A 23,481-nucleotide genomic window follows, 5' to 3' on the forward strand; every position below is an offset into this window, starting at 1 on the left:
TGTTATTGCTAAACATTGGTTAGATTTGTCTTTTGAAAGATAGTTTGATGATTTGTCCTCTCCTAACTCTGCTTCTTTTATGCACTCATCGATGATATCCATGAAGTAACATGTGTCTTCTATTGCAGGTGCTTTCAAGAATTGGGAAAGAATGAACTCAATTTTCTCTTCTCCTACTTCGAAGGTGAGTCGTCCTCGTTTTACGTCTATGATTGCACCGGCAGTTGCTAAAAATGGTCTTCCCAGTATAATGGGTGTAGTATCATCTTCTCTAATGTCCATAATTGTAAAATCAGTTGGGATGTAGAATTGACCTATGCGTACGGGAACGTTTTCAAGAATTCCTACAGGATATTTGATGGAACGATCTGCTAGTTGTACAGACATTTTGGTTGGTCTTAATTCTCCCATTTCCAGTCTCTTGCATATGGATAAAGGCATAACGCTAATTCCGGCTCCTAAATTGCATAAGGCTTTGTCGATGACAAATTTTCCTATGTGACAGGGTATAGAGAAACTACCCGGATCTTTAAGTTTAGGAGGCATGTTTTGGATTATAGCGCTACATTCGGCAGGGAGTGTAACGGTTTCGTTATCTTCAAGTTTCCTCTTATTAGAAAGAATTTCTTTTAAGAATTTAGCATATGAGGGCATTTGCGTAATAGCTTCGGTGAACGGAATTGTAACGTTTAGTTGTTTAAGGAGATCAACAAATTTTCTAAATTGACCCGCATCTTTGGTTTTAACAAGCCTTTGAGGGTAAGGGATAGGTGGTTTGTAAGGTGGTGGAGGTACATAAGGTTCCTTCTTTTCCAGGGTTTCCTTGTTACTCTCATCCTTTTCCTTAGGTTCACCTTCCTCAGTTGATTTCTTAGGGTTTTGGTTTTCCATCCTTGGGTCAGAAGGTCCTTCCACTTCCGTTCCACTTCTTAATATAATTGCATGAGCGTGGCTTCTCGGGTTAGGTTGGGGTTGTCCAGGGAATGTACCAGTTGGGGCAGCAGTAGGCGCTTGTTGTTGGGCTACTTGTGATATTTGTGTTTCCAGCATTTTGTTATGGGTAGCCAAGGCATCTACTTTGCTTGCTAGTTGTTTAAGTTGTTCGCCAGTGTGTACATTCTGGTTTAAGAAATCTTTATTGGTTTGTTGTTGGGAAGCTATAAAGTTTTCCATCATGATTTCCAAGTTGGATTTTCTAGGGGTGTTATTGTTAGGCATGGACGGGTTCGGTTTCTGATATCCCGGAGGTATAGCTGGGGCTTGATTTGGAGATTGTCCGGGTGCGTATAAAGCATTATTACTCTTATATGGAAAGTTTGGATGGTTCTTCCAATTTGAGTTATAGGTATGCGAGTAGGGGCTTCCTTGAGCATAGTTCACTTGATCTGTTTGGATTCCTGTCAAGAGTTGACAATCCGTAGGAGTGTGACCTTGGATTCCACAGACTTCGCAATTCTGAGTTATAGCAACCACGGCGGCTGGAGGTGATACGTTTAAACTTTCAATTTTCTGGACCAAAGCATCCACTTTTGCATTAACGTGATCAAGGTTATTTATCTCGTACATGCCGGTTTTCGTTTGAGGTTTTTCCACCATTGTTCGTTCGGTCCCCCACTGATAGTGGTTTTGGGCCATGCTTTCGATAAGCTGATAAGCATCAGCATAAGGTTTGTTCATTAGTGCACCACCGGCAGCGGCGTCTATTGTTAACCTTGTGTTGTACAAGAGACCATTATAGAATGTGTGAATTACTAACCAGTATTCCAAACCATGGTGTGGGCAAAGTCTCATCATGTCTTTGTATCTTTCCCATGCTTCGAAAAGAGATTCGTTGTCTTTCTGTTTAAATCCATTTATCTGGGCTCTTAACATAGCTGTTTTGCTTGGCGGAAAATATCGGGCAAGAAAAACTTTCTTCAACTCGTTCCAGGTGGTAACAGAGTTGGAAGGAAGAGATTGAAGCCATCTTCTAGCGCTGTCTCTTAACGAGAAAGGAAAAAGACGAAGTCGAATTGCCTCTGAAGTGACACCGTTAGCTTTAACAGTATCAGCGTATTGGACAAATACGGATAAATGTAGGTTTGGATCCTCGGTAGGATTTCCAGAGAATTGGTTCTGTTGCACAACCTGCAACAGCGAATGTTTAAGTTCGAAGTTGTTTGCTTCGATTGCGGGTGGAGCAATACTTGAATGCGGCTCATCTTGTGATGGAGCGGCGTAGTCTCTGAGAGCACGAGCTGGTTCTGCCATCTCGGTTGTCGAAGAAAAAATGTTTTTGAAATCAGGAAATTCTACAGGAGGCAAATTGTTTGCAGCACGATATTCCCAAATTCGTCGTAAGACTCGGAGATATAGCTCGATATCGTTGATTTGTAAGTAGAGCGGTTCGCCTTGTGAGCGAGTGCGTGGCATACAAATCAACGAAAGAAAGAATAGAAGGAAAAAGAAACCTTAGTCTCTACAGCGTAACGGAAGAGTTACGATATCGATTAAATAAAAGTCCCCGGCAACGGCGCCAAAAACTTGATCGATCGACTTCGTGAGTCGAGAATGGGATACAAACTGCAAGTGCACAGTTCTATCGCGTAGTTTTAAAAGATATCGATCCCACAGGGACTTATGAATCGATATACCGTTATCTAAGGTTACTTCGTAAAGCTAAGGTGAATAATGGTTGATTGTTTGGGGGCAAAGCTAAAAACTAAACTAAGATCTAGATTAAATATTAATAAAGCGGATATCGGTATGTAGTTCGTCGTAATTAGGGAATCAATTCTATGTCGGTTTCTTGGTTTTAAAATAAATCGTTTCAGTCAACTTTATTGATTAAAGATTTTATCTCAAACTCTCGCTCTGTTGAATAAACCATGATTTTATGTTAATGTAGCTGTCACTTATGATTAAGTCAAAAACCATTTTTTGAAAGCAATAAAGTTGTAGAAACTCCTTTTAAGAAAACACTGACCGTTTAAACACCCTTATCTCAAACTCTCGCTCTGTTGACTTAGGTTATACAATTAAATCCGAATGCTTAACTCTCGTCCTCACATTCAATCTTTAAAAATACTTTTTGGAAAAGATCAGAATTTAATTAACTCTAAAACTTGCTCTCGCCCTGATCTAGAATTAATGCCTAATTTACACTGTCCAGTTAAAGCCTCAAACTCTCGCTCTATTGATTTTAACTTCTTTATGTCTTTTACTTTCGCAAAAACTTTTGTTATTAAACCTGTAAATTAAGACCGTAAAAAGATTGATTTTAATTTTAAATTTAGTTAGACCGACTTAGCCTTGATCCCTCATTCCGCTTACTTTACATACCGATATCTAGGCAAATTAGCCAGACATGCTAAACAAACAAAAATACTTATAAGGCAGATAATATAAATAAATAACAAAATAAAGCATTAAATAATAATTAAAGAACCTGAATGAGTTAAACAATAGTCTTGAACACTCTACCACAAGCCGGTAAGATTTGTCCTCGGATTCTTCAATTAAACAACAAATTAAACGAAGGAAATAAAAAACTAGATTCTAACGTAAGGTTAGATCCGGTAAAAAGGTACACAATAGTTTCCGGTGTAGAAACTATTGTGCGAAAAAGAATTAACTAAAATGCTAAAGAAAGGAAAATATAAATTGCAAAAAGAAAATAGCGTAGAACTTGTAGAAATTAAATAAAAGAACAATGCATAAGTTGCTGGAAAAGAAAATAAACAAAAGCGAAAACGGCAAGGAAAAAGAATGGAAAAAAGGCGTGGAACCACTTTAGGTTTCAAAAGTGGCTATTTATAGTGGTGCCTCCAAGTAACTGCCTCCGCCTACTTTGGGCTTCAACGTGCGCGTGGAACTTTTCTTCAACTCTCCCTCAACGTCTCTGAAGCATTCCTTGCGCCTTAAATGTAGGGGGATGGTGTGACGTTCGTCACACCATGTGTGACGTTCGTCACAAGAGTGTTTTGCGTGACGCTCGTCATGACCTCTGTGACGTCCGTCACAGACACAGCACCTGTGCTTTGCGCTTTGGGCTGGGCTTTGGAATTTGGTTCTCTTTCTCTCCTTTTTACACCTCCTTTTCTTCCATTTTTACTTGTGCTTCGAAATAAGCCACCTGAGACAAATAGGAAGAAAACACCGCGTAATATCCAATAAAATGAAGTAGACTGAAATAAATAATGATAAAATTTAATTTAATTAAGTCCTAAAATATGATATAATTTCATGTTATCAATTGGGAAGATTCAGAATGATGTTGGTACTTCTAATGGGACAAAGAAGCCTTACTCTGGATTTTCTAGAAAGAAGGAAGGAGAAACTAATGCCGCCTCCTTTTCTTAGGGGAAGGCTAAGGGATATCATGAGCCTTATCACCAAATGGCTGTAGTGGCGCCTAATAAGTACCAACAACAACCTTATGCAATTCCTGTCGACCGACATCCAGCTACATATCAGCAACCTTATACTCCTTAACTACAAAATTATTTTCATCCTGGTCAGCAGAGACAAAAAAGGCCTGAAAATAAATTTGATCCTATCATATGCCGGATGGTCGACTTATCCCACATCAATTTTCATATTTCATTTAATTAAATTTCTAATGCCCATGTTCATTGATACTTTCCATGATGAATACTTTCACATTCAATTTCGATTAACATTTTGATCGGGAAAATAGCAAGTGTACTATTTTGCCTGTTATAGTAATAATGGGGAAAATCTCTGAATGTCGATCCCAAGGACTTCACGTCGTATTGAGTTTAAATTATCATTCAATTAAACAAAAAGTATTAATTTGGGTTTTTTTTAGTGTAAAAAGAAAATAATAAAGCAATAAGAAAATAGGGGTTTCTGGGGAAAAAGGAACAATGCCAAGGAAGGTGTATGATTTATCCTTGTAATTACTTTGAGTTACTATTGCATCAACAAATATCAATTACTACCAGTTCTCAAGGGTATTTTCTCCCAAGTCCTTGGTGAGAAAACCTTTAATCAATCTACCCTCATTCCTATGTCCATAGCCAATGATTGTGAAGTTAAGTTGTATAATATCAAGAATGCTTTGGTTCATACAGGGTATCCCTAGTCCAAGGTGATATCTACTGCAGAGTAACCTGATGAAAACCTTATCACTGGCGGTCCAACCTAGGTGATAACCATAGATCAATCTCGATTGGTCCGAAAGAGAAAGCAATAAACACATCAAAAGGTTACCGTAAATAAATTATTATAAATGCAAATGTAAACTCAAATTCATTACAATTCTAAATCAGGGACACCACCCTAGAATTTGGGGGTTTAGCTACTCATATTGTTTAAAACAAATGCAAGATAAAAATTACACATTACAAGTAATTGGATGACTTTGATCTTCAATCGCTCCCGCTCATGAATCTCTTCAGCTCTCCAAATGCCTTGATCTCTGTAATACTTGATTGCTTCACAATACTGTGGTTTGCTGTACTCCAGGATGATTTTTCCTTTGGTAGAAGACTTCTTTTTATAGTGAAAGTTCTCATCAGCAGTTGGACAGGTCCAAAGATGTCTCCACAAAGCCCGAAGAATGAAAAGCCCGGAAAAATTGGAATTATTGGGCTTGGGCTGACACGGCCCGTGTCAGCTGACACGGGTGGCCGTGTCAACCTACTGGTTATCCTGACACGCCCCTGGCATGCCTAACACGGGGTGAAGTTCTGCCTGACACGGCCCGTGTCAGTTGACACGGGTGGCCGTATCAGGCTACTATTTTCTTCCTCTGTCTCCCTTTCCCTGACACGGCTCGTGTCAGCTGACACTGGTGGCCGTGTCAGGCCTCTTGTACTGGGATTTTCTACTCTTTTTCATACCGGACTCTCGCACTGTCGTGTTCTGAGTTCTCCGGTTCTTCTACCTGGATCTGTTTGACAAAAACACAGCTATTCCACGCATAAACTCAAAATAAACAAAATAAAACATAATAAAGATTAAAAATGCGTAAATGACATAACAGAAGTAAAACTACTCGAATTGTACCTTAAATGCGTGCACAGTGTGTCAAATGTCTCTATTTTGCGTCGGATCAGTAACAGAAACTTATTATAAATGGTGACTGATCACAACCCCAAACTTAGCTCATTGCTTGTCCCAAGTAATGTTTCGGTATCACTCCCCAGAATTCTTTATGCTTTCCACCACTGCTGAGATCATTCGCAAATGTCTTCCCCTTTTCTTCCACAAGTCCTACCCATCTTCGTAAGTCATCATTCACACTTCCACTTTAAAGCACCATTTCACCTGTAAGCTTATTTCACATTCTCACCAATTCTCTCGGGGTTAACTGTTTACACTCATAATTCAAAGTATGCAATATCACTCACAAGTTTGAATAGTCTCTCTTTTCTCATCACCTACACATAACACACACACTTTTGAGGTCTTTTAAGGTTGTAGCTTGGCTTGGGTTAGGGTGTGGATTCACAAAAAAAGGACAACAAGGGGCTTTTGGCTCAGAGTCGATGTTACATCCTGTGTTGGCTTCTTTTATTTCCTCAGTTTTCTTTTCTTATTTCTTGAATTTTTACCGATTACCCTTTTCCGTGCTTCTTTCTTTGGAATCATCGAGTATTTGATTTTTATTTTTCTTTCTTTTTCTCGATTAATCACTTTTTCTTTTTCTATTGTTTTTGCATCTTCTAGGGCTTTGAGAGCTTTTGGGGTTTTTTACCCCAAACTTAGCTTTTCAACACAATTGGACTATATTCTCATGACTCTGAGCAGGGTGAGGAAGTGTTTTTGGCCAATGGTTACATTCATGGTGTTTTAAACAAAAAAATGGATATAGGCTCAAATGGGGTTAACGAAGGATATAATAATGTGGGATGGCTAGAAAGGCTCGGGGTTAATTACAAATAACGTGCCTCAGTGTGTGGATCATGCAGTGACAGTCCCAAAGAGTCTACGCAAATTAAGAGTGATAAAGACAAACCTGAATGACGCTCATGATGATTAATTTGTTTGGCCTTTTCTGACTCACTTGGTTTGGTTCAGCTTTGACAGGATCCACGGTGCTTCTTAATTTGGTGCAATTGCTTTCTTACTTCGGAGTGTGCAGGATACTTGTGTCGATTAAGCTGTGTACGTTGCGTCCGATCTTTACTTTCAGCAGTGTCACTTTCTGGGGAGATCCTTCATAACAAGCCATGGTGAGTGGTGTGATCTTTCATCCACTTCTCACTTGTGATCATTACTTTTCCAACCTGTCAACACTGACTTGACACACACACTTGCAGCATAATGTACATTCAACAGACAAATTCAATACAAAATTAAAAAGTAAAAATAACACAAACAAATTGCAATTAAAAGACATAAAATCTCCCCCACACTTGAACTTAACATTGTCCATAATGTTTGAGAACAAGCGCGGAGGAGGGAACTTACAGAGTCCTATTGAGGGGGCGGTTGTGGGAAATGCAACATCAACTGTCGCATCATGCTACTCATGTCATCCAACATCGCTGCCTGAAGGGCTTGCTCGATGCCTTGCCTTTGCTGTTCAGCCCTCAAGTCACCTATTTCGGTCTGTGTCCAGCCCCATTGGTCAGTTGACCAAGATGAGGAACCTTCCGCCTGTTGGGTGGGTTCCTGAGGTTGTGGAACAAATTGCTCAGGTGGTGCTTGAGGATGTTCTTCTCGTCCTTCTTCCTGGTCATCTACAAATTGGTCACCTGCATAAAAATGGTCAGTGTCGTGGCCCTCATCCGCACCGGGATCGGTGCTCACATACAGCCAATTTGCATAATCAGTGATAGCTACTCTGTTCGGATCCGGCAGAGCGATGATAAACTGTTTATGAATGAGGACAGAATAATGGGTAGGGGCAACTGCAATCATACCTTGGGCAATCAGAGCAGACATGTCAATTTTAGTATTACATGCGATTGGCGTGTCCTCTAGTAAAACAGCCTGATACCTGAAATGCAATGCAATCTGGGTGATCATACCTCCCACGGAAATGCCTCTGGAGTTTGCTTGGCCGACTCTCCCCAGGTAGTCTGCTGCAAAGGCAGCTACATTGATGATCTTGTTCTGAGCCATCGAGTACATGAAGAATAGCTCTCTCTGAGTAGCTACTCCGGTGCTGTCTCCTCTACCAAACAATGTGTAGGCTAGACCTTTTTGGGCATACCTGAAACAAGGATTCCGGATGCCCGAAGCTTTTGCACCTTTAGAGGAGTAATCCATCCTCCCAGTTATGGCGATCCAGAAATCCTTAGGAGAAAACCCGTCTGGGACCGCTCCAGGTCCGTTCAGCGGGAGACGGAGTATAGCAGCTAACTCCTCAACAGACAGTTCATGGTAATTGTTAAACAACCGGAAGCATAGAGTACCGAAATAATACCTGGTTGTGTTAACCCACCGTTTTTCGAGCTGAAACTCCAAGGTGCTGAGAAACTCAAGGGTAATGCGCTCGTAGGTCGGCGCCTCCAAACTCATAAACTCAAGCATGCCCAAGACGTGGAACATGCGGTCTACCTCAATTTTCAGCCCTAGATCAGTCAGAGTCTTTTCACACATATATCGGGTCGGCGTGAGCTTGCGTTTCCGGTGAATTTGGTAACGTCTCCCTTGCTCCAGGTTGTCAAACAAAATATTGTGGGGATTAGGATTCCGGCTCGGGCGCTTCCGTGACTTTTCCATCTCTGCACGTTGTTGCTTTCCAGTAAGGATTCTGTTTGAGGACATTTTGGACCTGCAAAAATAGTAAAATTCCGAACTTTCGAGTTAGAAAAATCTAAAACCGTGGTTGCGACCGGGACGGCGAGGTGAGAAATATTTGTGAAGGGTGTTTGGGCTATAGGTGAGTGGAGCTTGGTTGCATGTGGGGTTTTGTGTGGTGAGGTGAGTGTATTTTAATGGAGTTTGTGAGAGAGTGGGAGAAGAAGATGCAAAGTATGAGAGAGAGTATTGGTATGTGGTGAAAAATCTGATAATGATGAGTGATTAAGGAGAAAAGAGTGGTTAAGAATGGTTTAAGTGGGTGGGCCCAACAAAAATTTCAAATTTTCAAAAAAAATTCAAAATATTCGCACGCCTGACACGGTCGTGTCAACTGACACGGTCGTGTCAACTGACACGGGTGGCTGTGTCAGGCTACTAGTTTAACCATTTTGCCCACTTATTTTATAGTGGTCCTGACACAGCTGGCCCTGTCAGGCCACTGTTTTTCATCCTCAAAATCATGTTTCTTACAGTGCTTCTGACACGGCCCGTGTCAGCTGACACGGGTGGCCGTGTCAAGCCACTGTTTTTCCAAATATCCTTTCCAAATTTTCCTCTTCTGACACGGCCCGTGTCAGCTGACACGGGTGGCCGTGTCAGGCTGTCCTTTTGGCCGTTTTTAGGTTTTCTTGTCAGGTCGATCGTTGGTTCCTCTGGCTCCTCCTTGTGGGACTCTTGTATACCTACAAACATAAAAAAATGCTTATAAATAAAAAGCGTGGGTTGCCTCCCACGAAGCGCTTCGTTTAACGTCGCATGGCTCGACGGTTCACTTCCCCTATCATGGGGGGTATTTCAGGTTCAAAACTTTGTTACATCTCTTGTCTGAAACTCGAATGTTGTCTCTTTTCTCAGGGTGGACTCCTTTATGCCAAGATTCCTTTTTAACCTTCCGTTTGGTGTTAGGAATCATTCTGTTCAGGATGGTTACTGGCAGTGGTGAGACTTTGATAGTATTCAACGTCCTGATTAGGCCCACTTGATACTGAGATTCTGTATCTTCCTCCATCTCCTGGTCTTCAATAGCATTCACTGTTATTTCCTTGTTGTGAACTTTCAAGGTTAATGTGCATTCATCCATGTCGAGCTTGCATCGACTTGTCTTTATGAAAGGTTGACCCAGAATGATGGGTGCCTCATTGTCTTCAGGTATGTCTAGGATTACAAAATCGACTAGGAAGGTCAAGTCCGCTATTGTGACCAGCACATCTTCAGCTATACCATGTGCATCTTTTCTTGAATGATCCGCAAACTTCAGATTGGTCTTTATATCACTGATATTTTTAATACCTAGCCTGTGATAGATCGATAAGGGCATCAGATTCACACTCGCTCCTGAATCTATCAGTACCTTTTTGAAGGTTCTTTCTTTGATTGTGCATGGTACTGTGACAGTTTCTGGGTCCTTTTGTTTGTTAGGAATGTTCTGCTCCAGGGAGTTTACATTATATTGTTCCTTACCGGATACCTGTTCTTCAGTGGTTGGTTTCTTTTCAGCCATTACCTTTTCCACGAATTTCTTGTACATGGGCATCCTTTCAAGTGATTCAAACAAGGCCATATGACCCTCAATCTTTTTAAACATTGTCATGAATTTCTCCAAGTCTGACTCACTGGGTTCCTTCTTTGTCATTCTCTGAGGGTAGGGCAACTTAATCATCGGTTTAGTTCCTTTTATAGTTTCTTCTTTAGTCGGCTCGCTCGGTGATATAATTTTTTTCTTTTTAGCAGCCTTTTTCTCTGTTGTTGTGATAGTGTTAACATTCTCCTGACCTCTCAGATTTTGAACTGTTTCACTTGGAAGGGAACCTGGTGTTCGAGAACTTGTTAGTTGTTGTGCTATCTTCCCTAGCTGGACTTCAAGATTCTTTAGGGAGGCGGTGGTGTTTTTCTGATTGTTTCTAGTCTCTTCTGCAAATTGCCTATTTTGAGCTGCCAGGTTTTCAATGGCAATCTCCCAGTCTGCCTTCTTAGGTGCCTGTTGTTGTTGTTGTTGTTGATAATGCGTTTGATATTGCCCTGTACCCTGTTGCGGAACATTTCCTCTCTGATTTTTCCAGGAGAAGTTTGGATGATTCTTCCAACCTGGGATGTAAGTGTTAGAGTAGGGACTATTCTGCTTCAAGAATTTGCTCTCTTCAATTTGTTGGGGAGTTGCAAAACAATAGACAGTGTGGTGAGGTCCATTACAGATTTCACAAGTGCTCTTCTGAACTGGTTGAACTTGTGCTATCTGTTGGATACCTATATTCATAGCTTTCATCTTTTTGTCTATTTCGGCAGCAACAGTGTCTTCCAGACGGATTTTATTTGTCTCCAATTTTAGATTAATCACCCCATCTGGTTTACTAGTACATCTGTCATATAGCTCTAGATGTTCATTCGCAGCTATAGCTTCAATAATCCTCTTGATACTAGTGGCTATTGAGAAATTTGTTGAGCCACCGGCTGCTGTATAAATCAACTGCTTTGTCTTTATTTTCAGACCATTAACGAACATCTGCATTTGTTCTGTCTGATCCATATTATGAATGGGACACGCAACTAAGATCCTTTTGAATCTTTTGTAAGTGTCTCCCAATGATTCACCATCCTTCTGTTTGAAATTCAGAATTTCATACCTTTTTCTCAGGAATACTGATGCTGGAAAATACTCATTTAAGAATGCAATTTCCATCTCCTCCCGGGAAGTGATACTACCGGCAGGGAGAGAATAGAACCATTCTTCCGCGTCTTCAGCTAAAGTGAACGGGAACATTCGTAATTTTTTTGCTTCATCAGTGTGACCATCAATTTTCAAGGTGGTGCTCATGGTCAGAAATCTCTGCAGGTGTTTGTTAGCATCTTCATTAACCTTTCCGGTGAAAGGTTTTCTTTCCAATTGATTGACCGTGCTAGGATGCAGTTGAAAATTTGTCACATTCACCGGTTGGTTAACTATGGTCAGTCGACCACCCGGTGCGTTTGCACCTCCATAATCACCTAGGAGTCTCGCCGGAGGTGGAGGAGCTGGCATTGGAGGAACTTCAGCCATTGGTTCCTTGACTTCTGGTTGATCCGAGGTACTTTCTTCTGTAGAATCCACTCTTTGTTCTCTGCGTCTTCTGTGAAGGGTTCTCTCGATCTCTGCGTCAAAAAGAATTTCAGCTGAGTACAATATAAATGACAGAAATATAATTTTATTGCAGAGCAACAAAATTTAATTGAAATAAAATTTAAACTCTATATTTTGGCAGTCCCCGCCAACGGCGCCAAAAACTTGATCGGGAAAATAGCAAGTGTACTATTTTGCCTGTTATAGTAATAATGGGGAAAATCCCCGAATGTCGATCTCAAGGACTGCACGTCGTATTGAGTTTAAATTATCATTCAATTAAACAAAAAGTACTAATTTGGGTTTTTTTAGTGTAAAAAGAAAATAATAAAGCAATAAGAAAATAGGGGTTTTTGGGGGAAAAAGGAACAATGCAAGGGAATGTGTAGGATTTATCCTTGTAATTACTCTGAGTTGCTATTGCATCAACAAATATCAATTACTACCAGTTCTCAAGGGTATTTTCTCCCAAGTCCTTGGTGAGAAAACCTTTAATCAATCTACCCTCATTCCTATGTCCATAGCCAATGAGTGTGAAGTTAAGTTGTATAATATCAAGAATGCTCTGGTTCATACAGGGTATCCCTAGTCCTAGGTGATATCTACTGCAGAGTAACCTGATGAAAACCTTATCATTGGCGGTCCAGCCTAGGTGATAACCATATATCAATCTCGATTGGTCCGAAAGAGAAAGCAATAAACACATCAAAAGGTTACCGTAAATAAAGTATTATAAATGCAAATGTAAACTCAAATTCATTACAATTCTAAATCAGGGACACCCCCCTAGCATTGGGGGGTTTAGCTACTCATATTGCTTAAACCAATGCAAGATAAAAATTACACATTACAAGTAATTGGATGACTTTGATCTTCAATCGCTCCCACTCATGAAAATCTTCAGCTCTCCAAATGCCTTGATCTCTGTAATACTTGATTGCATCACAATACTGTGGTTTGCTGTACTCCAGGATGATTTTTCCTTTGGTAGAATACTTCTTTTTATAGTGAAAGTTCCTAGTAGCAGTTGGACAGGTCCAAAGATGTCTCCACAAAGCCCGAAGAATTAAAAGCCCATAAATATTGAAATTATTGGGCTTAGGCTGACACGGCCCGTGTCAGCTGAGACGGGTGGCCGTGTCAGCCTACTGGTTATCCTGACACGCCCCTGGCATGCCTAACACATGGTGAAGTTCTGCCTGACATGGCCTGTGTCAGCTGACACGGGTGGCCGTGTCAGGCTACTGTTTTCTTCCTCTGTCTCCCTTTCCCTGACACGGCCCGTGTCAGCTGACACTGGTGGCCGTGTCAGGCCTCCTGTTCTGGGATTTTCTGCTCTTTTTCGTACCGGACTCTCGCACTTTCGTGTTCTGAGTTATCCGGTTCTTCTACCTGGATCTGTCTGACAAAAACACAGCTATTCCACGCATAAACTCGAAATAAACAAAATAAAACATAATAAAGATTAAAAATGCGTAAATGACATAACGGAAGTAAAACTACTCGAATTGTACCTTAAATGCGTGCACAGTGTGTCAAATGTCTCTGTTTTGCGTCGGATCAGTAATGAAAACTTACTATAAATGGTGACTTATCACATTTCAAAACTTTTTCAAACCAATTTCAAGTTAACTTAAAACCATTTAAACATTAACCTTTTTAAGTCCTTAAAACCATTTGACATTAACTTTCCAAAACCTTTTTAATTGACATTTAAATCCATCAACCTTTAAAAACATTCCACTAAACTAATCCTCAAATCCATTTCAATCATTAATAGTTAAATCCATTTCAAACATACTTTTATAATCTTTTAAAAGCATCATTCCAAATCAATTCAATACACATTCAAATACCATAAATTTCCTACATTAAACCCAATTTCATGAAAATTCATTACATTCCATAATTGGCCATTCAAATTCCATTTATAACATTCATTTAATGTTCCATTTAAGACATTCATTTAACTACAATCTTACAACCAAGATTCCAAATTTTGTTTCAAGCAATGTGGAAGGTATGACAACCATTCCATTTCCACCTACAGAACAAAAAACTCAGCAGCTCAACCTAATGATCCACTCTGCAGAAACTCAAATTCCAAGCTCCTTCATGCTCTCCCTATATTCAATCAACATTGCAATCATGAAAAAAAGATCACAAGTCAGAAACTCTCATTCTCAATCCATGCATCACTCTCACTCACCTCAGAACTCTCATCAAAGTCTCTCACTCTCGGTTCTCACCACGCACAATAACAAGAAAAACGCAAACGCAAAGAATCACCAGTTAAAAATTAGGATATCACACACACTATAAAAATTACCCATCACTCTCTGATAAACAGAATCAATCATACCTCTCTCTCTCTCTCTCACATTTTACACCTCTCGAAATCACTCTCCCTCCATCATTCATAGATATCACTCTCCTCTATCATTGATGGGGAGGTTTGGGAAGAGAAAGAGAACAAGTCTGGAAAAAGCTCAAAAACGTGCGTTCGATAAAAAAAATGGACAAAGATTATGATGCGTTAATGGAGACGGAAAAAAGAAGAACAAGAGAACTGAGGCAAGCATTAGGTTATGAAGAAAAGTTTGGGAAAGAATTCATGATAATGGCAGAATCAAGGTGATATTGATTTTCTTCCATTATCTTTTTTTACATATTGCTTTTATAGCTTTGATTTTAATCTTTTCTTATTTTTATATTCAGCAGTTCTGATCAGTCTTTTACTATGGAAAAGACGCAAGATAGAGAACAAACCATGGAAAAAATTAGAGTCTTGGAGAAAGAGATTGAGGAACTCTCCTCTTTCCCCAATTCTGATACTAAGAAAATTAGGTAAAGAACAATTTAATTTTTATAAGATTATGATAAGTGTGTGAAAAACCATTTGAACTTTAGTATTAATTTAGTTTTATTATAAATTACTAGGAAGAAGATTCAAGGAAAAAAGAAAAAGATCGATGGCTATATGAAACATCACCACGATATGGGCAACGCTATCGAGAAGAAGCAAAGGAAAGTACGTTAGAAGAAGAAGAAGAATGGAGAAAGAAGCTACGTTGAAACTAGAAGAAGAACATTAGAGAAACTATATGCGATTGTAATGAAAGTAGTTTCATTTGCTTAGTAAATAGAAGAAAGTTAATAGAAAGAACTTAGTGATGTGTACTAAATACTGTTAATATCCAAACTATTGTTCTGTTTGCATCTTTTAAATATTTTGTCTTTTTCATTTTTGCTAATTTTGATTTGAATATTCGTAGTGGTTTATAGGATCTGTTTGGATGGTTTATTGTGAGTTTATTCAAATTTATTGTGAGTTTTTTTAACTGTTATGGAGAAATTTATGTACGTGCTTGTGGGCCCAAATTGATAAGCTCCTCTGCTTATGAATTTGAGCTTATCAAATTGAAATTTGAGAAATACCGAAAACGACCGACGGTAGAATGGAACGCAAAACCACCGAAAACGGAAACCGCTGAAGAAAATCAACCGCAATCGAAATGCTTCTTTCGTTTTCCTCTTCAACATCTTCGAATATGTTTCTTTTGATTTAGCTTCAGGTACCTTTTTGATTCCTCCATTTAATTCTGTATGTGTTTTTTTTGCTTGTTCTTGATGGTAGATTAGGGATTTTGTAGAAATTTTGTGTTTAGAAACTTACACAACTTTCTCGCCTCTCACTCCTCATCCATATGAACTTGTAATGTATCCATTTTCTTCATACATTTTGCTAATTTATTTATGTGATTTCTGTAGTAGTGAAAAAATTATAGTTTGAGACTTACTTCCTTAAGAAGTAGGGGATTCGATCCATGTTATGTGCACTGAATTGTGTTTTAAGTCTATTGAAATGTTTGAATTGTGATAATTCCATATGAGTAAATGTTAAGATTAACGTTCTATAGGTTAGAAAACATTACTTCTTGTGTAGGCATTATAGTGTTTGGACACACATACTTGGATCATAACATAACCATCACCTCCACACTCACTTAATCACTCACTTACTGACACACTTGGTTACTACATGGTTCCTGTCCAAATCTGGATCTGTTTTGGCTCTACTTCATTTCACTGTTTTATTGCATTGCTGCTGCGTTTGGTTTATGCACTACTCTTTTGAACACTTTTCTGCATATTCAATATTGTTGTTTATTTTATTTCAGGAATATCCTGAAGCTGCTGTTGAATGTAATTTTAAGTGTCGGGTTTTTGTTATCGTCTCCACAGGGATTGTGAGATATCACCGCCTTTCGACAGTTGTTTTAATTCTTAGCTTAAGGTAACAATGGGGTTTTGGTGTTTGTCACGGTATCTTGCATAAAAGTGTAATAAAATGCGGTAAAAGTTTTGGTTTTAATATTTGAGAAATATTGCCAAAGTTAGGGTTCGACGATCACTTTGCATGTATATGTTCGATCAACAAAACTTATAAACTCATTTAGATGATAAACTATTTCACAAAGTCATCCCAATGTGCTTATCTCTAACACACATTGTGAGTTTTCCCATTTTGATCCATTGTTTATCTCTAACACAATCTATCAAAATGACAACTTTTTGGTTCAACCTTATGGTGAACAAAATCATTCATTACTATCTCTAGCTAACAAACAAGATTGGATGAAAACCTAGGTTAAGAGTTGGTAAACATCTCTCGATCATAAACCAACACAAAGAGTTTTCAATAAGAACAAAGTTTTCATCATATATTCACCAGTAAAGAGTTTACAAATGAAGATCATCCCATTTACACACAAAGCTATGATCATCTACATCTAAGCTTGACAAAATGAAGAACTTAGCTACTCATTTTCATGGTAGCTTGGTCAACAAGTTTCGGAAGAAGGTTGATCAACATCTGAGTCGAATAATCGAGATTGGATGGGAATCCACTTTCTTTTTGTGAAAGATTGTTAAGAGATGAAGAGAAATGATTTCTAGGTCACAAAAGATCTCTAGAGCAATGCTGGAAAAATATCTAAAAAGTACAAAAGTATGGAGGTGTAAAAGTATGGCTCCAAAAATTAGCCCTTGCTACTTATAGAGCTGCTACTGAGCTGTCATGCTCGCTAGGCGAGCAGAATGGCTCGCCTAGCGAGCCCCTAAATGAGGCACCTGAGCCCAGAGAAATAACCTTTGCCAGACTGGCATGTTCGCTAGGCAAACAAAACCTTCGCTAGGCGAAGCCCACGCTTCAACCTTCGCTCCAGTGAGCTTAAGAGGTTTTGCTACTAGAATGCTCGCTGGGAGCTCGCTAATGGCTTGCCTAGCGAGTTAGTGCTGGATGCGCTTTTCACCAAGTCTGGACGTGTTTGCTACACACTTCGCTGGCAGCTCGCCTAGCGAGTTTGTTGATGTTTGCCACTGTAAAATACTGGAGCTTTTTGCTGGGTTCTCGCTGGGCGCTCGCCTAGCGAGCCCTTCGCCACAACCCTCGCCTAGCGAGCAAGCTGATGAATGCATCCTTTCTTTGGTCTCTTTGCCAACTTTCTTGTGGCTTCATTTTCTATTATTTCATGCCTAATTCCTTCATAATAACACACAAATCAAAGGTACCAAAATCGTTTATCATTGTATTGCAATTCATCAAAAACAAAGGTGGTTTCGAACACTTTAGCAAGGAAACGGAGTGAAAGATGCCCATATTTGATAGCTCAAATAAGCACTTTTGGGTATCTAACAACTCTCCCTAACTAGATTCTTGCAAGGAAGAGGATTTGCATTAAGAAAAAGGTTTCTCTGAAATCGGATAAAATGGCTCAAACACAAGCGAATCGGCAGATACAAATTTCCAACGGTTAGAATAAAATAATACACAAGAACTAAAACTTAGTAGCAATGCGAAATATGTATCTATCCACAACAATATTATCTTGAATGAATCACCCTATCTCTCCTCTTCGAATAAGGATTGAAGAAATTACGCGTTTGCAACCGCGGGAATAATCTCACTCTCCAACAAACAATGAAGAAATCAATTCAATTCATACAATGTCTAGAAATTATAAATGGTAATGTGGAAGCACGAAGATCACTAAGGGCTTTTCGGTTGAAGCTTGGTTAGGTTAACAAACAAGGGTCATTTCTAAGGCCATTGAAAACGAAATTGCCGATGCAAAAGAGACATTCACTGTACATTATTCACACATCTCAGCTTCGTTCCATTTATTTCTCATTTGAAACCTTCACAACTCTTATTTCACAACTCAATTTTTGTTTTTCACTATTTTTCTTCCAAGCAAGCATTCATTTTTATTTTCTCTATTTTTTTCTTTTCTTTCACATCATATTTACAAAACAGATGTTTCTCTTTTCTATGTTATATATATATATATATATGCTTGCTCGGTTTTTCAAGAGTTGTGGCACTTATCGATTCTCATTTTCGTTCTCCCAAACTTATTTCTTACTCACCCTAAGTGAATGCTCTTGACTTTTTACGGAAAAAGAACAATTATCAAAATTTTCCGGGTTTCAAGAAAAAGATTTTTGAAATCTCGCTTTATTTCAAGCTGAGATTCAACTGTTTAAGCTCAAAGGGGTTGACGAATACTCTCTCTGCTCACAGGTAAGTTGTATTTGGAACTGGTTGTGCTCGATAGAAAACAAGTGCCTTGATCATTTCTAATTGCTTCCACATTTTCACAATAATAAAATACAAAGCATGAATCAAATGAATCAACAAAGCTTATTAGAATCCAACATTTAAGTGTAAAATGGAGGTTTCCTCACAATTTATGGTTTTAAGTCCTAGATGAAACATTCATTCAATTATGTTGCAAAAAGACAATACTCAATTACAAAAAAGAGTAAAGTTCTTAATGCATTCTAAAATTCTAGCCAGAGGTAACCATGTACCTTAGCATTGTTCACTTGTTTATTTTTATCATTGTCATCCAAGCTCGGATGCACCTTCATTGGATACTTCTTTGAGGAGCAACCAATCTAGAAGGTTTGACACTCAACCAACCAAAAATTTATTAAAACAGAAGAAATTTAAAACATAAATAATAACATTACTTCAAAATTTAAATTTGTTCATGTGGGACAAAACACCCCAAAAGTACATAGCCAAAATCAAAATACACAAATCTGAAAATACAATGAAAAATAAAATAAACTTAGCCCTCCAAGGACTCAGAACCCTCATCACTACCGGCTTCAGAACCGGTAGCCTCATCATCATCATCTTCATCATTATCAGCAGCACCAGAAGAAGCACCAGCACCCTCCCCCTCTCCAAACACAGGCTTGTCCACAGGCCAACTAGCGTGCTGCAGAAACTGCTCATGTGTCATCATAGAATGCTCTCCAGAGGGGTCGCGCATCTGCAGCTGTAACAGCTGCATTGAATCGTGCATATCGAGCATGGCGCGCTGAGTTGCCGCCATCCAATCCCAGTTGTAGCTGCAGACAACCTGCTGGAAAGGATCGGATCCTAGAGTAGAAGTACCAGGACCATCAGAAGCCCCGGTAACCTCAGCAGCTGAACTACCTCTTACATTCTTCGGTTTGCAATACTTGGCCACGTATCGGTCATCATGGGCGGCGGGATCCTTACTTGACCCCTAGAGGGTAGCCTCACCCTCGCTTTCTGGCACAAAGCCATGATTAGACAAGGGAAAGCCAGGGGACAATTCACTCGTGCCCCCGACTTTAGCCCGCTTTCAATCACGGACTTCACTCATAAGCAATAATCCTCGCCACATCAATCTGGATGTTAGTGAGGAGGCTGTGTACCAAGTATGCCACTGGGATCGGCACTGTAGAAGTATGAGACTTGGGTGAGATGTTTGTAAGAACCAACAAAAGGATCAGTTGAGCCAAGGGATTCATGTCCTCCCTATGGTATCTCATGGGAACCCCAGATGGGTTCGACTCAACTGATTTCCCTCTCAAAAGCAGGGCAGCAGAAATTGCATCAGTATCCCGGTGAAGCCTTAATTCTTGGTGGTAGGTGTCTCTCTCCTCGGCTCCCAGATGGAGCGGTTCACCCAAGACACGGTTAATTGCATCCCGATCGAACGCAACAGGACGGCCGGACACTCTAGACGTCCATGTGAATGGCTCGTCGTCGTTCGGCAGTGCGTTCGCGTAGAACTCACGCACTGTTGTGATATCGTACTGCTCCAGGGGGGATATTAACCGATCCCACTTTTTGATGTTAATCAACCCGGCGAATGTTCGGATCGTGCCTTCAGGGTTGATTAAAAATCTCTTTTCCGGCCAAATCTTTCGCTTTTCCAAAGCAATATATCTTGCGGCTTGCTTTGGCCCGACAAATTTGTCGGTGTTGAATTGTATTGGTACGGGACGGGAAGTGTTCCCGCCCTTTCTCTTTTTCGAAGCTCCGGACCTGGATTCCATCTGCAAAAACATAGAGAGGAAACAACACAAACACAAAACAGATTAGAAAGCAAAACCAGAATTCCAACTACTGTCATGCTCGCTGCTGCTTCGCCTAGCGAAGTGGCAGCGAATGCTCGCCACTGGTTCGCCTAGCGAGTTGCTAGCGAATCTTACGGGTTTTTGGGTTCTGCAATGTTTACAGTGAAATTTTGGCAAAACCCAAGTTCTCATAGTATCTATTTCAGAACAAAATGATCTATCAAGAAAAGAATCGTTCTAGGATACATGGAATTCTAAACCCACCTGTCGCATCACGCGAAAAACCGGCGGGAAAACAAGAACAACAGAGCCGCCACCGTGCGTTATTTATCCCAAAAGAGGGAAAGGAAATGCTCAGAGTAAACCTAGGAAAAGAACATGGTCTCGCGACCAAAGAGGATGGGTTCGGGAGTCGGTTATGCGAAGGGAAGGTATTAGCACCCCTACGCATCCGTAGTACTCTACGGGATCCACGCACAAAAGGAAAGATAATGGTTGCTAAAACACTGCTCATAAACACACACATACTGGCTGAAAGAGACACAAGAAACTGACTGAAAATGAACTCGGCAGGACATCGTATCCTGGGCCTACTTAGTCTATCAGGCATAGACATCAGAGTCAAAGTAGTTCGGACTGGGGAAACGACACATGCTCGCTAAGGTATCGCACCCTATGCATACGTATCTTCTCTGACGAGAGAAGAATCAGAGCATTCGTAGCTCGGCTGACACGCACACAAACAACACAGGCAAAGGCAAACGTGGAGCCTGAATGCCAATCACTGGACTTACATCAGCATCCGAACCAAAACACACACAAAGGGGCAAACATGGAGCCTGAATGCCAATCACTGGACTTACATCAGCATCCGAACCAAACACACGCACACTGGAACCTAACTGCCACTCGATGGACTTACATCAGCTTCCAAGCACACAACAACACACAACAAAGACACAGGCGCCCGGAGAGATCAGCTCAATCTCCTGCCTACATACTTCATCTGGTATGAAGATCAGGGCGATGTAGTTCCCCTACGGAGGGACAAAGGACTAGCCTAACCAGATAACAGAGGGAGACACAACTAGGGAGACTACGACTCGAGCCTAGATGTTATCATGCAAAATCATCCCTAAGTTAAGGTTTCTAGCTAACTTGCACAGGAAGTAAGCCTATCCTAAACATGACTTGCACAGGAAGCAAGCCACACACACACTTAACTTGCACAGGAAGCAAGCCAAGCAAGACCTAACTTGCACAGGAAGCAAGTCTAAACTAACCCTAACTTGCACAGGAAGCAAGTCAAACAAACATACAAGCACAAATAGCATACACTATATGCAAGCAATGGGCTCAAACAAGGCTAGGTTTTAGTCGAGGGGTCATATCAACCTCAACAAACAAACCTCTGGAACTGGGTAGATGTTGCTCTTAACCTTGACATTGAGAGCCAAGGTGAAGCAGATGAAAGGTGAGTGAAGATAAGACTTCACAGCTCTTATCCCTGGCCTGGGAGAGCTTAAGACAAGAATGTGTGGGTTCAGAAAGTGGGAACCCTTCTACACATTTAAAACTGACTCAACTGTACAATTGTACAAGATCTTGGGTTTGTATCTGCAATGCATCAACACAGTGGTGTGAACAAAGCAGATGACACACAGAATAGCAGGGGATAGATTGCATATCCCTTGGGTTCTGCCGATTGCCTCTTCACTTAGGAGGTCTTTGACTCTATGCAAGGACAAAATTAAACATCCACAGACATTGCCTCTTAAGGAGGGCTTCAGACAGTTGCCTGGCCAGGTAACAGGCCAGGTCTTCCAGACTACATGAAGTAAGGAAATCATACCTCAATGCAAATTGCTATAAAGCAAAGCAAAGCAAAGTTCACAAGGAACTAAAAGCAACTAAAAGTACCTGAAATCAGTCAGACAACATTAGTACACAAGTCAAGGTTAAATCAGAATGAAACAAAGGTTAACAGTCAACACAAGCAGATGAATGTGCAATGGACAAGGCTCAAGGCATGTGAGCCAAGCAACCTACAAAACATAACATGTTAGTCATGATATTCAAGCAAGCTCAATCAAATTGTAATGATCTCTTTGAAGCATTTGTTGCTTAGCCTGAAACAATGAACTCAAAGGTGAGTAACAGGACCACTAGGACAAGCCTAGGGTCAAAAGAGAATGAGAAAGTCAAAACAGCAAGGGACAAGTGTCCAAAATCATGTTAAAACAATCAAGAAGCAAACCCAAGTGGTTTCACATTCATATCAATCATCATCATCATTTCATGAACAAATTAGGTCAAAGTATAGCAAACAGAAGCTCATGGAAGTCAACAGAAAGACTTAACTCAAAAGCCAACTTAAACATTTCCACAAATCACCAAATAAATCATGATCAATCACAACCCATAGCATGGTAAGCATGTCAAATTTCATCTCATTTGGACAAGTAGAAGATAGTCAATGAAAATCAGAAAGGCAAGGCTATTTTGAACATGCTCAAAGAAGTCAACCAAACATACATCAACTTAGAAAAATCATAAATCAGAAATGGTGTATGATAAATGAATGGGACTAAAACCATGGCAAATATGAGGATGTCTAGTTATCGCATGTAAAATTTCATGTCCATCCAATAAAGTATGAGAATTTCACAAATGAAATGGGAACAAGTGTCACCAAAAGTCAACATATGACTAAACAGGGGAGAAAATCTCAAACAATTAGGAAATGCCACAAATAATTCCAGGAAAATTCACATGTAAACTATACATACAAGAGTAGGTTCATGCAAAAAATCAATTCATTTGGAGGTCAAGAGGCATGGATCCAAAAATCATGAAGTTGCACATCAATGGTGTGACACAAATTGTCACACCCTAATTCAAAAAATCATAACTCACAAACCAGCAATGATAAATTCACAAACTCTACACCAAAATCACCATGAGTGTGTCTAGTTTGAGCACAAAAAATTTGGGAGCCATTGGATAAAGTATCACCATTTCACAAATGTTTTGGCAAAGTGTACAAAATATGAGCACATGTCACAAACCCTAAGGCCATTTAAAATCCAACCATCCAAAAAATCAGCAAAAATAATGACAAAAAAACTAGGGATCATGATGAAGATGATGCAAAAAATCCCATTAAAATTGGATCAAACATGATGGAGATATGATTTTTCAAAGTTTGGTGATCAAAAATG

At 39.9% G+C, this 23,481-nt stretch overlaps 1 non-coding gene across 1 annotated transcript; it reads left to right on the forward strand.

The window, feature by feature from the left end:
* The first annotated feature begins 1,765 nt into the window (after positions 1–1,765).
* LOC127133345 (small nucleolar RNA R71) lies at positions 1,766–1,872 on the forward strand. Its single transcript, XR_007807328.1, has one exon. It is a non-coding gene; the product is annotated as a small nucleolar RNA R71 (small nucleolar RNA).
* The last annotated feature ends 21,609 nt before the right edge of the window (positions 1,873–23,481 follow it).

This window comes from Lathyrus oleraceus, chromosome 3, assembly GCF_024323335.1.
Source record: "Lathyrus oleraceus cultivar Zhongwan6 chromosome 3, CAAS_Psat_ZW6_1.0, whole genome shotgun sequence".
In the NCBI taxonomy this organism is placed as follows: domain Eukaryota; kingdom Viridiplantae; phylum Streptophyta; class Magnoliopsida; order Fabales; family Fabaceae; genus Lathyrus; species Lathyrus oleraceus.